Here is a 13,868-nt window from a genome sequence, read left to right as displayed (position 1 = left end):
TCCTTTTAGAAATCTTCCCCAATTTCCTCAGATAGAATTGGGGGTCTTACAAGCTTATAAGGCAGCTGTGATTTTGTATTAGCAATCTGGACTTTTCATTTCATTCAACAAATAGTCTTAAAAAAATTTTTTTATATATTGTTCGCCTGTTATGTACCAGGCTTCACTCTAAGCCTGGGGAGACGATGTTAAGGGAGACTCCCCAGTCTGATGGAGGTTACACTGAAGTCCAAAACACAAACCATCAATAAACTTGTTAATAATATGATAGCACATGCATACAAGAAGAAAGAAAAGTGGCAATAATATAAACTCAGAAAGTTCTGGGGTAGGGCCCTGTGAAGTGATATTGAGCAGAAGCCTGAGTGACTCTCAAGGAAACATTGTTCCAGGAAAAGCAGGAGCAAATGCAGAGCTTGTAGGCATGGGGCCTGTTTGAGGCCAACAGGGCTGGAGCTTAATGAGTGAGGGGAAAAGTAGGAAAAAGGGATTTGTGGTATGAACCTAGGGTCTCATCATATAGAGTCCTACAGAACATGGTCAGCACTTTGAATTTTCTCCCAAGCCATTAAAGAGTGTTGAGTAAGGGATAACATCATCTAATTAATGTTTCAAAAGTATCCGTATGGGGTGACTGTCACAAACATAAAGTTAAATGAAAGAAAGCAGCCACAAGAGCACATATTGCGTCACTTCGTTTATGAACAAGACCACATTAATCTATGCAATTAGGATACAAGACACCAGTGACTGAAAGGAAGACAGTGACTGGAAGACTTAGGGGTATCCTGCTTCTTTATGAGTACTATTAATAATTACACAAATGTGTTATGTTTGTGAATATTTGGCTAGCTGATATTTATGTGAATTACTCTTAATACATATTATACCTTAGAGGATAAAAATGAAAAAGGGAAAAATTAAAAAAAAGAAGCTAAATAAAGGTAAATCTAGTAAAGGTGAATAAAGTATCTACCCACTGACAAGCTTTCTGTTTTCAATGAAACTTGTTTTATAATGATTAAACCCAAAGCATAATATCAGTACTCAACTATTCAGACCTGACTTTTGGATTGTTGCTTGAATTGGTGAATGATGTCCTGTGAAGAAAAAAAGTGACCCATACAATTCCAAAATAAAAGAACTCTCTAAACTAAAAAAAAAAAAAAGGCAAAGCATCCATATGGCTATGACCACTGAGTAACTGCCACATTCATCATTGCAGCCACTCCATCTGCTAAATTCACTCTTTTTAATTATTTTTTGTATAATTCCCACTCCTCATTTAGAATATAAAACATTGGGCTACTGAGGACAAAAACCTAAAACTCTAAGTGGGAGCACTCTTAAAGGCAGACACAAGTTAGAAGAGATTTTTGGCAGTCAAGCAAGACAATGGTTATGATTAGATGGGATGGGGTAGTGGCCCCATGGAATGCACAGACACTGTGTGGAAAGCCCTGGCAGGCCAATGGTGGTGGAGAGTCACCAGGAATGCAACCCCATTTTCACTTATATAATCCCCAGTTGAAACAAATGACCATTCTCCACCTGCCCAATGAAGAGAAAGGTATGCCTTCTTTAGAAGAATATATTGTCTGTAGACCTTAACTTTTTCAAATGCATAATAAATGCCATTTTAAAAATAATGATTTACTTTGAAATACAGAAACATAACCTGCTGCTGCTGCTGCTGCTAAGTTGCTTCAGTCGTGTCCAACTCTGTGCGACCCCATAGATGGCAGCCCACCAGGCTCCCCCATCCCTGGGATTCTCCAGGCAAGAACACTGGAGTGGGTTGCCATTTCCTTCTCCAATTCATGAAAGGGAAAACTGAAAGTGAAGTCGCACAGTCGTTTCCGACTCCCAGCAACCCCATGGACTGCAGCCTACCAGGCTCCTCCGCCCATGGGATTTCCAGGCAAGAGTACTGGAGCAGGGTGCGATTGCCTTCTCTGACACATAACCTATAGCTGAGGAAAAAACAGATGATACTAACAAGCTACCCAGATTTTGTAGTTAGCTGGCAAAGATTTAAAAATAATTATCCTTAATGTGTCTAAGAAAATAGAGAAAGTGATAGGCAAAATTAGTGGAAAATGGAAAATTTGAATTTAAAATTGCAATCTATAAAAATAATGAAATGATTATTTTAGGAAAGAAAAAATACAACATCTGAAACAAAGAACTTAAAAAGAGACTTAACAGCATAAAGGTACAACAGAAACACAATTATTTCTGATTGAAACACAATAAAAAAATACTGTTAGTAGTAGAAAATATCTAATCTGAAAGACAGAGAAAAAAATGTAAATATAGAAAAGAATATTAAATAAATATGGGGCTTAATGAAAAAGATCTATTTTAGTACAGGAGGCAGACTCCAAAATGGAGTCCCAACATTCCTCCTGGAATATACACTTTGGTGTCATCATATTCCTTTTCTGTGAGATGAATGTAGTGACTTGCTTCTAATAAGTAAAATACAGAAAAAGACAAGGGATTCTGAGATTTTGTTACTAAAAGATTGTGTTTTCATCTTGATCACCATGTCAACCAGGGGAATATCTACTAAAGAAAAATTGCTAAATCTCTGTAAGAACTCTGAGGTTTGTGGTGAATTGATTGACCCTAGTCCTATTCTCTGCCCCTGAGTTTACTAGCAGCCTCGAAAACAGTGACCTGCATTCCCAGATCAGCACCCACTGATGGTAGCTGACTCCAATCACAAAGAATTATGTGTTTTGAACTGTCTGATGACTCCCTTGAAAACCAACCCAAAAGGCTTGCTTTTATCTTACCTAACACAGAACCTACCTAGTCCTGAAGCTGTTACCCAATCAATATTTGTCAAAAACACAGACAAATGTTTTAGTCACTGATGCCTAAGGCAATGAATAAAGTTGAGACAAAGAATAAATAAACTAAAATTTTGGGAGAAAAGTCTGAGAAATAAAAAGCTTTGGGAAATAAGAGCTTTGGAAAGCTCTGACATATTCCTGGAAATCTAGAAGATCATGAACATTCTCAGGGCTGTGCGCATGCTTAGTAAAGACCTGAGAATGCTCTGATCTATCACTCCTGCTGACCTTGAGGCTGTGAAAGCAAGAAGTAAAGTCATAACTGTAATCTCTTTGACTGAACGCTGAAGACATGCCCCGATGTACACAGAGTTTCTTTGCAATGAATGGCAGAAGATTTGGTTTTGTTTATTTGTTTGTTCTGTTTGGATCTAGGCATTCAAGATAACCACTAAATTAATGAGACTAAAATTTCAGTGGTCACACACACACAATAAAGGATATAGCAGAATATCCAAAATTAGTTGAGAAAGTCTTTATTAAAAAATAGAAAATAGTAACTACAGCAAGATACAGCAATAAACCACTGAGGAAGATAAGGGAGACTTGATTTCCAGAGTTGTTATAACATTTAAAATGTCCAGTTTTCAACAAAATATTGTGACACAAGTACAGGAACAAGAAATATACACAGGAAAAGGGCAATTAATAAAAACTGTCCCTAACAGTGGACTAATAAGACAAAGAATCTAAAATATCTACAGTAAATATGTTTAAAGAACTTAAAAAGAAACTATATCTGAAGAACTATGCTAAAGACTAATGTCTCACCAATAGAGAAATTATATAGAGATACAAATCATAATTTTACATATATGTATATGATATATATATATTTATGAAAATAAATACTGTAAAAAAGAGACAAAATGCTATTTAGAATCAAAATAACTGAAACAAAAAATTCACTTGTGTGCATGTTCTATCTCTTCAGTCATGTCCAACTCTTTGGGATCCTATGAACTGTAGCCCACCAAGCCACTCTGTCCATGGGATTCTCCAGGCAACGATACTGGAGTGGGTTGCCATGCCCTCTTCCAGGGGGATCTTCCTGACCAAAGGAAATCATGTCTGCCTGTATCTTCTTCATAGGAGGTGGATTCTTTCCCCACTGGACACTTGGAAAGCCCAGCTACCTGGAAAGCCCAAAAATTCACTAGGTGAGTTCAATACCAAATAAGAGAAGACAGAAGAAAGAATCAGAACATTTAAAGATAGATCAACTCAGATAATGTAGTTTTGAGGAACGGGAGAAAAAGAAAACACAAGGAAAAAAAGAAAAAGAAAATCCTGAGAGATACATAGGACACCACCAAGCATTCCAACATGTGTACAATGGAAGTCCCATAATAAAAGGAGAGAGAAAAAGAGACAGAAAGATTTAAAAAATACACACCAAGACACATCAAACCGACAATAACCCAACAAAGTAACTCATTACATACAACGCATCCTCAATAAGATTAACAGCTATATCTCAACAGAAACCATGAAAGCAAAAGGCAGTAGAAAGACATTCAGTGTTAAAAAACAAACAAAAAAAAAACCTTCAGGTAAGCTTTCTATATCTGAAGAAAACCCTTCAAAAAGAAGAAGAAATTAAGACATTTCCAGAATAACAAAGTATAATGGAGTTCATCACTAGCAGAACTGCACAAGAAATGCTAAAGAAAGAACTTCAAGATGAAATAAAAGGATGCTAGACATTAACTTAAAGAACACTGCTGAGGGTCACAACAATAACACAAAGCGAGATCAAATGATCTACTGATTGTACTTCCCAATACACTCAAAAGAATGAAAATATATGATCAAATGAAAGGTTTTACATAAATGTTCATAGAGCATTATTCATAATAATAAAATAGTGGAAATGACCAAATGACTATTAACTAATAAGTGCATAAATAAAATATGATACAGTTATTCAACAAAATCTTGTTTGGTCATAAAAAGGAATGAAGTACTGATATATGCTATTGTTCAGTCACTAAGTCATGTCGACTCTTTGTGACTCCATGGACTGCAGCACTCCAGGCTTCCCTGTCCTTCATTATCTCCCAGAGTTTGCTCAGACTCATGTCCATTGAGCCGGAATGCCATCCAAAGATCTCTTCCTCTGTTGTCCCCTTCTTCTCCTGCCTTCAATCTTTTGCAGCATCACAGTCTTTTACAATGAGTCAGCTCTTCGCATCAGGTGGTCAAAGTATTGGAAGCTTCAGCTTCAACATGTGCATCCAGCATTCAGCATCCTTCCAAAGAATATTCAGGGTTGATATGTGCTACTGATACATGCTACATTATGAGTGAATCTTGAAATTTTTATGCTAAATTAAAAAGCTCAAACACAAAATAGCATGTATTGTGTGACTCCATTTGAATCATTTCATGTGAAATGTCCAGGCAAATCCATACAGACAGAAAACATTAGTTGCTGCCATGGACTGAGAGAAAAGGAAGTGAGGAGTGAGTGATTAATGAGTACAGGGTTTATTTTGGAGGTGACAAAAAAAAGTCACTGAGTCATACACTATTAAATGGTTAAAATAGAAAAACATGAATTTAACATTTATTTTTTAAATGCATATTTTTATTTAAAAAGGATTAATCTTGACAAAAAAAATGAAAACTCAGGAAAAGAACCAAGTAAGTTGATTTGACTTTGCAAGTCTTATTTATAACCTACATTAAATTTGTTAATTATATAAGCCACATTAATTAAGACAATATGAAGAGGATGTACGGGCAAACAAATATGTTAATAGCATATAAATCAATTTATGAAATAACGAATGGGTCCTTGGCATACTAAAGGCATTATAAGTTATGCAAAAAGAGGAATTCATTTATTAAATCATATTGGGACAATTGGTTTTCCATAGTAAAACAATGAAATTACATCAGTGACACTATACTCCAAAATAAGTTCAAGATGTGTTATAAAAAATTGAATTTAAAAAGAAAAATCTTTGAAATACTTAGAAGAAAATATAGGAGAATTTCTTTGTAATTTCAATTAAGGATAGGGTTTCTTAAGTGAGACCATAAAAGTAATTTTAAAAAACTGAAAAAATATGACGCCATCACAGTAAAATAACACAACAAATTATACTATAAATAGTTTAAAACTAAGCTACAGACTTGTAGATGTAGCAAATAACATTTTAAGCTTATTAAAAGAAAAGTTGAGTTTCTATATATTAACAAAAAATCATAAAAAGAAAATACAACAATCAAGGAAGTGGAAGGTCTATACACTGAAAGCTATAAGATATTGATGAAAGAACCTGAAGAAGATAAAAAGAAACGGGAATGTATTCCATGTTAATTGATTGGAAGAACTGATATTGTTAAAATGTCCATACTACCCAAGAAGTTCTACAGATTTAATACAATACTGATCAAAATTCAAAAGACATTTTTTAACAGAAATAGAAAAAAGATCCTAAAATTTGTATGGAGTCACAAAGCACCCTGAATAGCCAAAGCAATCTTGAGAATGAAGAACAAAGCTGGAGGCATCATATTTTTTTAATTTCAAGCTGTACCAAAGCTGTAGCAATGAAAATAGCATACTATTGGCACACACACAAAGAAGCAAGCAACATAGATCAAAAGAACTGAAAAGAGAGCCCAGAAATAAACACATATATATGTTATATAATAAATAACACATATTATGTTATAATATAAATAATATATATTATATATATATATATATGTAGATAGATATGATATAGACATGTCTGACTCTTTTCAACCCCATGGATTGTAGCCAGCCAGGCTCCTCTGTTCATGGAGTTCTCCAGGCAAGAATACTGGGGTGTATAGCCATTTCCTTCTCCAGGGGATCTGCCTGACCCAGGGATCAAATTTATATATATATATATAAATTAAATCTGGACAAAGATACCAAGGATAAGGTGGGCTTCCCTGGTAGCTCCAGATGGTAAAGCATCTGCCTGCAATGCGGGAGACCTGGGTTCAATCCCTGGGTCAGAAAGATCCCCTGGAGAAGGAAATGGCAACCCACTCCAGTACTCTTGCCTGGAAAATTCCATAGATGCAGGAGACTGGTAGGCTACAGTCCATGGGATGGCAAAGAGTTGGACATGACTGAGCAACTTCACTGGTTCACTAGGGATAGGGTGGTGATCTGGCAGAGTGCTATAAACCTGATTGATCAACCTGACCAAGAATATACAATGGAAAAAGAAAGTTTCTTCAATAAACGGTGCTGGGAAAACTGGATAGATACATGCAAAAGAATGGACCTCTATCTTATACCATACACAAAACTCAACTCAAAATTAATTAAAAACTTGAATGTAACACCTAAAACAGTAAACTCCTAGAAGATGACGTAAGGAGTAATCTCCTTAACATTCATTTTTGCCAATGATTCTTTTTCTGTTCAATACCAAAAGCAAAGGCAACAAAAACAAACAAGCGGGAATACATCAAACTAAAAACTTCTGTTCAGCAAAGGAAACCATCAACAAAATGAAAAGGCAACCTATGGAATGGGAGAAAATGTTTGCAAACTACATATTTAATAAAGGGGTAATTTTCCAAAATATACAAGGAACACATACAAATCAATAGCAAAAAGAAACCCAAATACCTAAGTAAAAAATAGATGGGATAGAGGTTCAAAAGGGAGGGGATATATGTATACCTATGGCTGATTCATGTTGAGGTTTGACAGAAAACAAAAAATTCTGTAAAGCAATTATCCTTCAATTAAAAAATAAATAAATTTTTAAAAAATAGACAAAAGACCTGAATAGATATTTTTCCAAAAAAGACACAAAAATGGCCAATAGGTACATGAAAAGATGCTCAGCATCACTAATCATTAAGGAAATACAAATGAAAATTACAATGACTTGTCTGTCACCTTACATTTGTTAGAAAGGCAATTATCAAAAAGGCAAGAAATAACAAGTACTGGCAGGTATGCAGAGTAAAGGGAAATGATGTATATACTGTTGAGAACATCAACTGGTACAGCCATTATGGAAAGCAGTATGAAAGTTCCTCAAAAAATTAAAAATAAAACTATCATATGATCAAGCAATCCCACTTCTAAGTGTATATCCATAGGTAAAAGATTATTATCTCCTAGAGATATCTGTATTTCATGTTCATTGTGGCATTACTCATAACAGCCAAGATACAGAAATAACCTAAGTGCCTATTGTCAGATGAATAGACAATAAAATATCATACATATATACATATATACATAGAGTGGCATATTATCCAGCTTTTAAAAAGAAGGAAATCTTACCATTTGAGACAACATGGATAAACCTGGATGGCATTATGCTAATAAAATAAGTCAGAGATGTGAAGACAAATACTGTATGATCTCATTTATATGTGGAGTCTAAAATAGCTGAACTTATAGAAACAGAGAGTATGGTGGTGATTACCAGGGGCTCGGGTAGGGAAGATTGGGAGAGTTTGCTTTAAGTATATGAACTTTCATATATAAAATGAATAAGGTTTTATGGTCTAATGTATAATATGGTGACTATAGCTGATAATACTATTGTATAATTGAAATTTTCTAAGAGAACAGAACTCAAAAGCTCTTATAAGAGAAACTAAAAGGTAAATATGTGAGATGATGCATCTTAACTGACTCACTAAGAGTGAGCCTTTCAAAACATATACTTAAACCAAATCATCACTTTATACACTTTAAATATCTGACAATTGTATCACATGTCAATAAATAAAATCATATGGCAATAAAGCTAAAAAAAATAGAAAAGTACTATAAGCCAGAATATATATTTATAAATGAACATATGCACATCAAAACAAATATATACAATAGGCATATTTTCAAATAGTAAAATTGTCACAAAATAAAACAAAAATTCACCACAGATGAATGAAAATGAATAATTAACAAACGAGAAGACATCTAGCCTCACTAATTTATCAGAGAAATATTAATTAAATTATAGGAAGTTGAAGTCTGTACCATAAGATTGACAGTATTAATAGGTTTACACTGAAACTGTTAGAATTCTTTCAATTTAAATTAGAAATAGGACAGAAAATCCAAATAAAATTAACTTACTTATAAGGAAATGTATTACTCTGTAAAACTGGAGGTAATTTGAGCTTCAGGTCGTTAATGACTTGGCCATGGCACCTTTCCTTTCTGAACTCCTCTCCTATAGATCATTTAATGATGGCCTATGATATAATTACCATTGTGGTATTTTGCAGATGATATACCATTCCATCCTGAAACCCTTCATCAGATCCTGTCTCTCTTGGGTTTGAACATAACTGTATCAGCACACACAGTCATCCAATGCTAAATTCTGCACCCTTTCTACTACATCCTTTTGCTGTTCTAACAGTGCAATCTTTAGTGATCTTTTTATGCTATTTATTTGAAAAATTAATAAAGACACCCATTCCTAAGTTACATGGTCTGGGATATCATACAAAAGTCACTAATGCTGAATTGGTAGCTGACATTAAGTAATTTTTCAATTTATTAATTAATCAATCAATTCAAAATGTATCAGAAGTTTATTTTTCTCCAGGTAACTGGTCAACTTCTGAAATCACAAACACGAGTAACACCTATTCTTGACCTTTGAGGAATTTTGTTTGTGTAATGGCTGCACTATTTCCAATCACCATGTAGATATCTGGCTGCTGCCATTTGTTATTATGAAACTGTAATGGTTTCTTACGCAGATTGGTCTGTTTGACATTTTCCATTCACAGCTCTTGCTATAAATTTGGAAAAAATTTACTCACTGAAGTTTTTACCACGGTTGCCTTAGGAAGTCTGAAATTGTATTAGTATCAGTCACAGTTGTTTATGATTTTTAGGGAGAGAAAGGAGGTTTGGCACACTTACTGAGGGACACTGATGATGTTGCCCTGAGGATGAAGACTTTCGAAGGCCCAAATGCAGAGCCTGAGTCAGGACCTTGGCCATTTCCCACTATAGGTTTTTCTGTTTGTTTGAAAAAAACTATCTTACTACATCCCTCAGAAAGGGCCACAGCCTATGGCAGACACTATTTACCTCCCATGCTCCCATCTTCTTAATCAACAAGTCCAGGATTTTGCTCATCAATGGACTTAGATTAAGCACAGGGGAAGGGGGAGAAATCTACATTCCTCAACCTGGGAAAATCTATAGTCATATAAGAGATGGCTGGTCTCTGAGACATTTTTCATTCAATAAATACAGTTAACCCTTGAACAACGTGAAGGTTAAGGGCGCCAACCCCCACAAAGTAAAAAACCTGTGTACTGCCATCTTTGCCTGGAAAGCAAAGGAACTGATAAATGGCTCAGCCAAGGTCAGAAAGCTGGAACAGTTTGGATAGAATCAGGACTCATCCTGTAGCTTTTTTGATTCTACCATTTGGAATCTCTAATAAAACACAATCTGTGCCCCTCCTACTTAAAGATCTATAAAACAAAAATGCCGACACTATTTTTACCAAAAAAAAAATCTGCCTATAAGCCTACCCACACCATTGAAACCTGGGTTGTTCAAGGGTCAACTGTATTTCTGAACTCTTATTCTGTGCCAGATGCCTTTCTGGGTGCTGCTGCCTGCCAATGCAGGAGACACAGGCTAGATCGCTGATCTGGGAAGATCCCCTGGAGAAGGAAATGGCAACCCACTCCAGTATTCTTGCTTGGAGAACCTCATGGACAGAGGAGTCTGGAGGGTCCATGGGGTCACAAAGGGTCGGACACGACTCATGACTGAACAAAGACATGTTAGCCAAAGCCTGCTAAGAATAATTGGGAAATTATTGCTTTCGTCCTACAGGCACCCACCTCCTTGTGTAACTTCCTCTTTTTGTTTGAAGGGTGGGCATTATGGCTGGAGCTGCAGCAGTTCCCTGGTGGCTCAGCTGGTAAAGAACCCACCTGAGAATGCAGGAGATGCAAGAGAGGCGAGTTGGATCCCTAAGTCAGGAAGATCCCCTGAAGAATAAAATGGCAACCTGCTCCAGTATTCTTGCCTGGAAAATCTCATGAACAGAGAAACCTAAAGTGCTATAATCCATGGGGTCACAAAGAGTTGGACATGACTGAATGCATGCATGCGTGCAGCATTCATGGTAGCAACAGGAGGGAAAAGCTATTGGAATTGGATCATATAATCATACTGCTTATTGTATAAGAGATAAACCAACCCACTTATTTTGTTGAAAGCCATGATGGTATAGGCTCTTTTTATTTTATAAGCAATAGAAAAAATTCTGAATCTGATTTTTCTCTTATACATTATTTTAGGAGTTTTTCATTTCTGTATAATAAATGCTGTGTCCTGCCTTAGTGCAGTGTCCTGGGATACAGGAAAATTTGAAAAGGCCCTGTCTTTGGAAAGCAGGCTAAGATATACATTATGGAATAACAAAATATCTGAGACTGATAAACAACAAGGACCTACTGTATAGCATAAGGAACTATATTCGATATCTTTTAATAAGCTGTAATGGAAAAAATCTGAAAAAAATACTTATATATAACTGAATCACTGCTGTACACCTGGAACTAACACAATATTGTAAATCAACTATACTCAGTTAAAAAAGAGAGGAAACAAAAGTCTTACTTTATATGTTTGTTGATTAGATAAATAAATTGAGAATTACAGGGATTAGATAACATTTGAAATCCACACTACTTATTACTAGCAGAAAGAAATTGTAATTCTGTTTTCATGGTGTCTATTTCAATGTCATTTAAAAAAACCCACACATATAAACAATCTGAATCACAAAAAAAAAGGGCAAAAAGAATGAAATTTATAAGTCCATGCCCAGGGTTCCAAGGAAAAGTATTTCTGCAGAATATTACGATAGTTATTTTGCTATTATGAGATACTCTATTATCCAAAGAATTTGGAACACTTCATAATAAGGTTAAGCATATTTGTTTCTCTAGGACTCCTCAAGCCTTTAATATAAGAAGATGTACAATGAATCATGAAAAGACAGAAACAGTATGCAAAAGTTTCTCCTTTTCTGTAGACTATGGAACCTACTCTTCCTGGAGCATTTTAAGAGACTGGTGTTCTGAAAAATAAACTTCTAAAAGCATCATAATTTATTAACTCGAGCTCTTTGTGAACTGATTCAAAATATAGATAGGAAAAAAGGAAAACTAAAAAGGAATCACACCACAGTTAAACACACTAAAAATTTTAACAGAGCTTGTTCTGATATTCAAGAAAACTTAAGTACTAAAGCAGCTTCAAAAACCTAAATATTCTAAGTACAAAGCAACCTTAAGTGAAAATGTCAAGGACTGTCATGCCAACTTGGCATTCTCAAAAGAGAAAAGAGAAGACTGTTTATACATTTTATGCTGCTACTTATTATCACATAATGACTAACATGACCAAATATATAAAAATATTTAATCTTCAATGTAATATAAAATGTATCAATTCATTATGTTAATTACTAAAATTTTAAAGTTGACAGTCAAAAATAGCTCAACTTTAAAGAAATACAGTAACAAATTAAGAATAAAGCTAAGTATTCATGGAAGTAATACAGTAACAAATTTAAGAATAAAGCTAAGTATTCATGGAAGTAAAGTTTAATTGTTCTGATTTTTGTTTTACTCTTTACAATGTTTTATGATTCAATATTCAGTAACCAACCTGCCAGTTGGCTTTGGTTCTATATTTCTCAGTGTGACATTCATTGGAAGAAGTCTTACTTTGGGAATGTTGAACACAACACAGTGGAAAGGCACTTTGTGACTCTGCCGCCATCATGTGGATATTAAGTTTACTGAATGTGGGGAAAGTGTGTGACCTTAAAATAGTGCGTTGAGTCTTTAGGTTTATTTCAGTGCTTGTCCTTCTGGGCCCCATGGACTCCCTGACAAGGCTGCATGTGTGTTAAGTCGTTACAGTCGTGCTGACTCTTTACGACCCCATGGACTGCAGCCTACCAGGTTCCTCTGTTCATGGGATTCTCCAGGCAAAAATACTGGAGTGAGTTGCTCTCCTCCAGAGGACCTTCTTGACCCAGGAATTGAACCTGCGTCTCTTATGTCTCCTGCATTGGCAGGTGGGTTCTTTACCACTAGCACCACCAGGGAAGCCCTTACAGGACCCCAAAAGCTCCTGAAAAGAAACATAAATTTTTTCTGAGTCGGCATGTTTCTGGGAACTTTCATCATAGCCTAAAGACATAGTGATCAGACAAAAGTAGGAACTTTTTGTATGAGTTATACAATCAAAAATTTAGGAGCTAAAAACATAAGGGAGTATTTTTTGGTGGCCTTGATATGGCCCACCCTTGATATTGAAGCCAACACATTTATTCTTGCATCTTCAGTCTTCACCAACAATTTTTTTTTTTTTCCTCTTGGGGCCTGGTGTATTGTCTTTTAAAACTTGTGAAGGTTTCTCCAACATAATGCATATGAGAAATAAGCTTGCAAACTTTAAGCAAATGCTTAAGCAAATGCTCAAACTGCAATGAGACTCTGCTTTCAAAACAGTGACTTTGGGGCATTAGAGAAGAAATTCTATCATGTCTAATATTTACTAAAATCACTGTTCTGCAAGAGCTGAAATCAGCATGCTTTCCTTCACTTACTACTGTAACTGAACATTCAAATAACTAGTGAACAACTTTCTTTAGATAAAATTTCAATGTATTATGCCAAATAAAGAAGACTGTCTACAAACTACTAGGAATTTTCTAAACAGCTGACATAATTCTCCACGTATTGTCTTTATGCTGAAATTCAAATTTTGGATCTATAAGATGCATTTAATCCAACCACAGCGATTACTTAAGGACTCCCAGATGTCATCTCCACAGTGATGGCTCATGTCAGACATTGTACCTGGATGACATATCCAAGGCATCTGTTGTGCTGTTGACCCTCAAAGACAAACCAAGGTAGGATGAACCCTGACACTGGTCATGTCTCCTCTGGAACAAAGAGAATCTAAAATGCCCTAATAATGCC

Source organism: Bos indicus, chromosome 4 (genome assembly GCF_029378745.1).
Source record: "Bos indicus isolate NIAB-ARS_2022 breed Sahiwal x Tharparkar chromosome 4, NIAB-ARS_B.indTharparkar_mat_pri_1.0, whole genome shotgun sequence".
Lineage (NCBI taxonomy): Eukaryota > Metazoa > Chordata > Mammalia > Artiodactyla > Bovidae > Bos > Bos indicus.
This window is presented reverse-complemented; position numbering follows the sequence as displayed.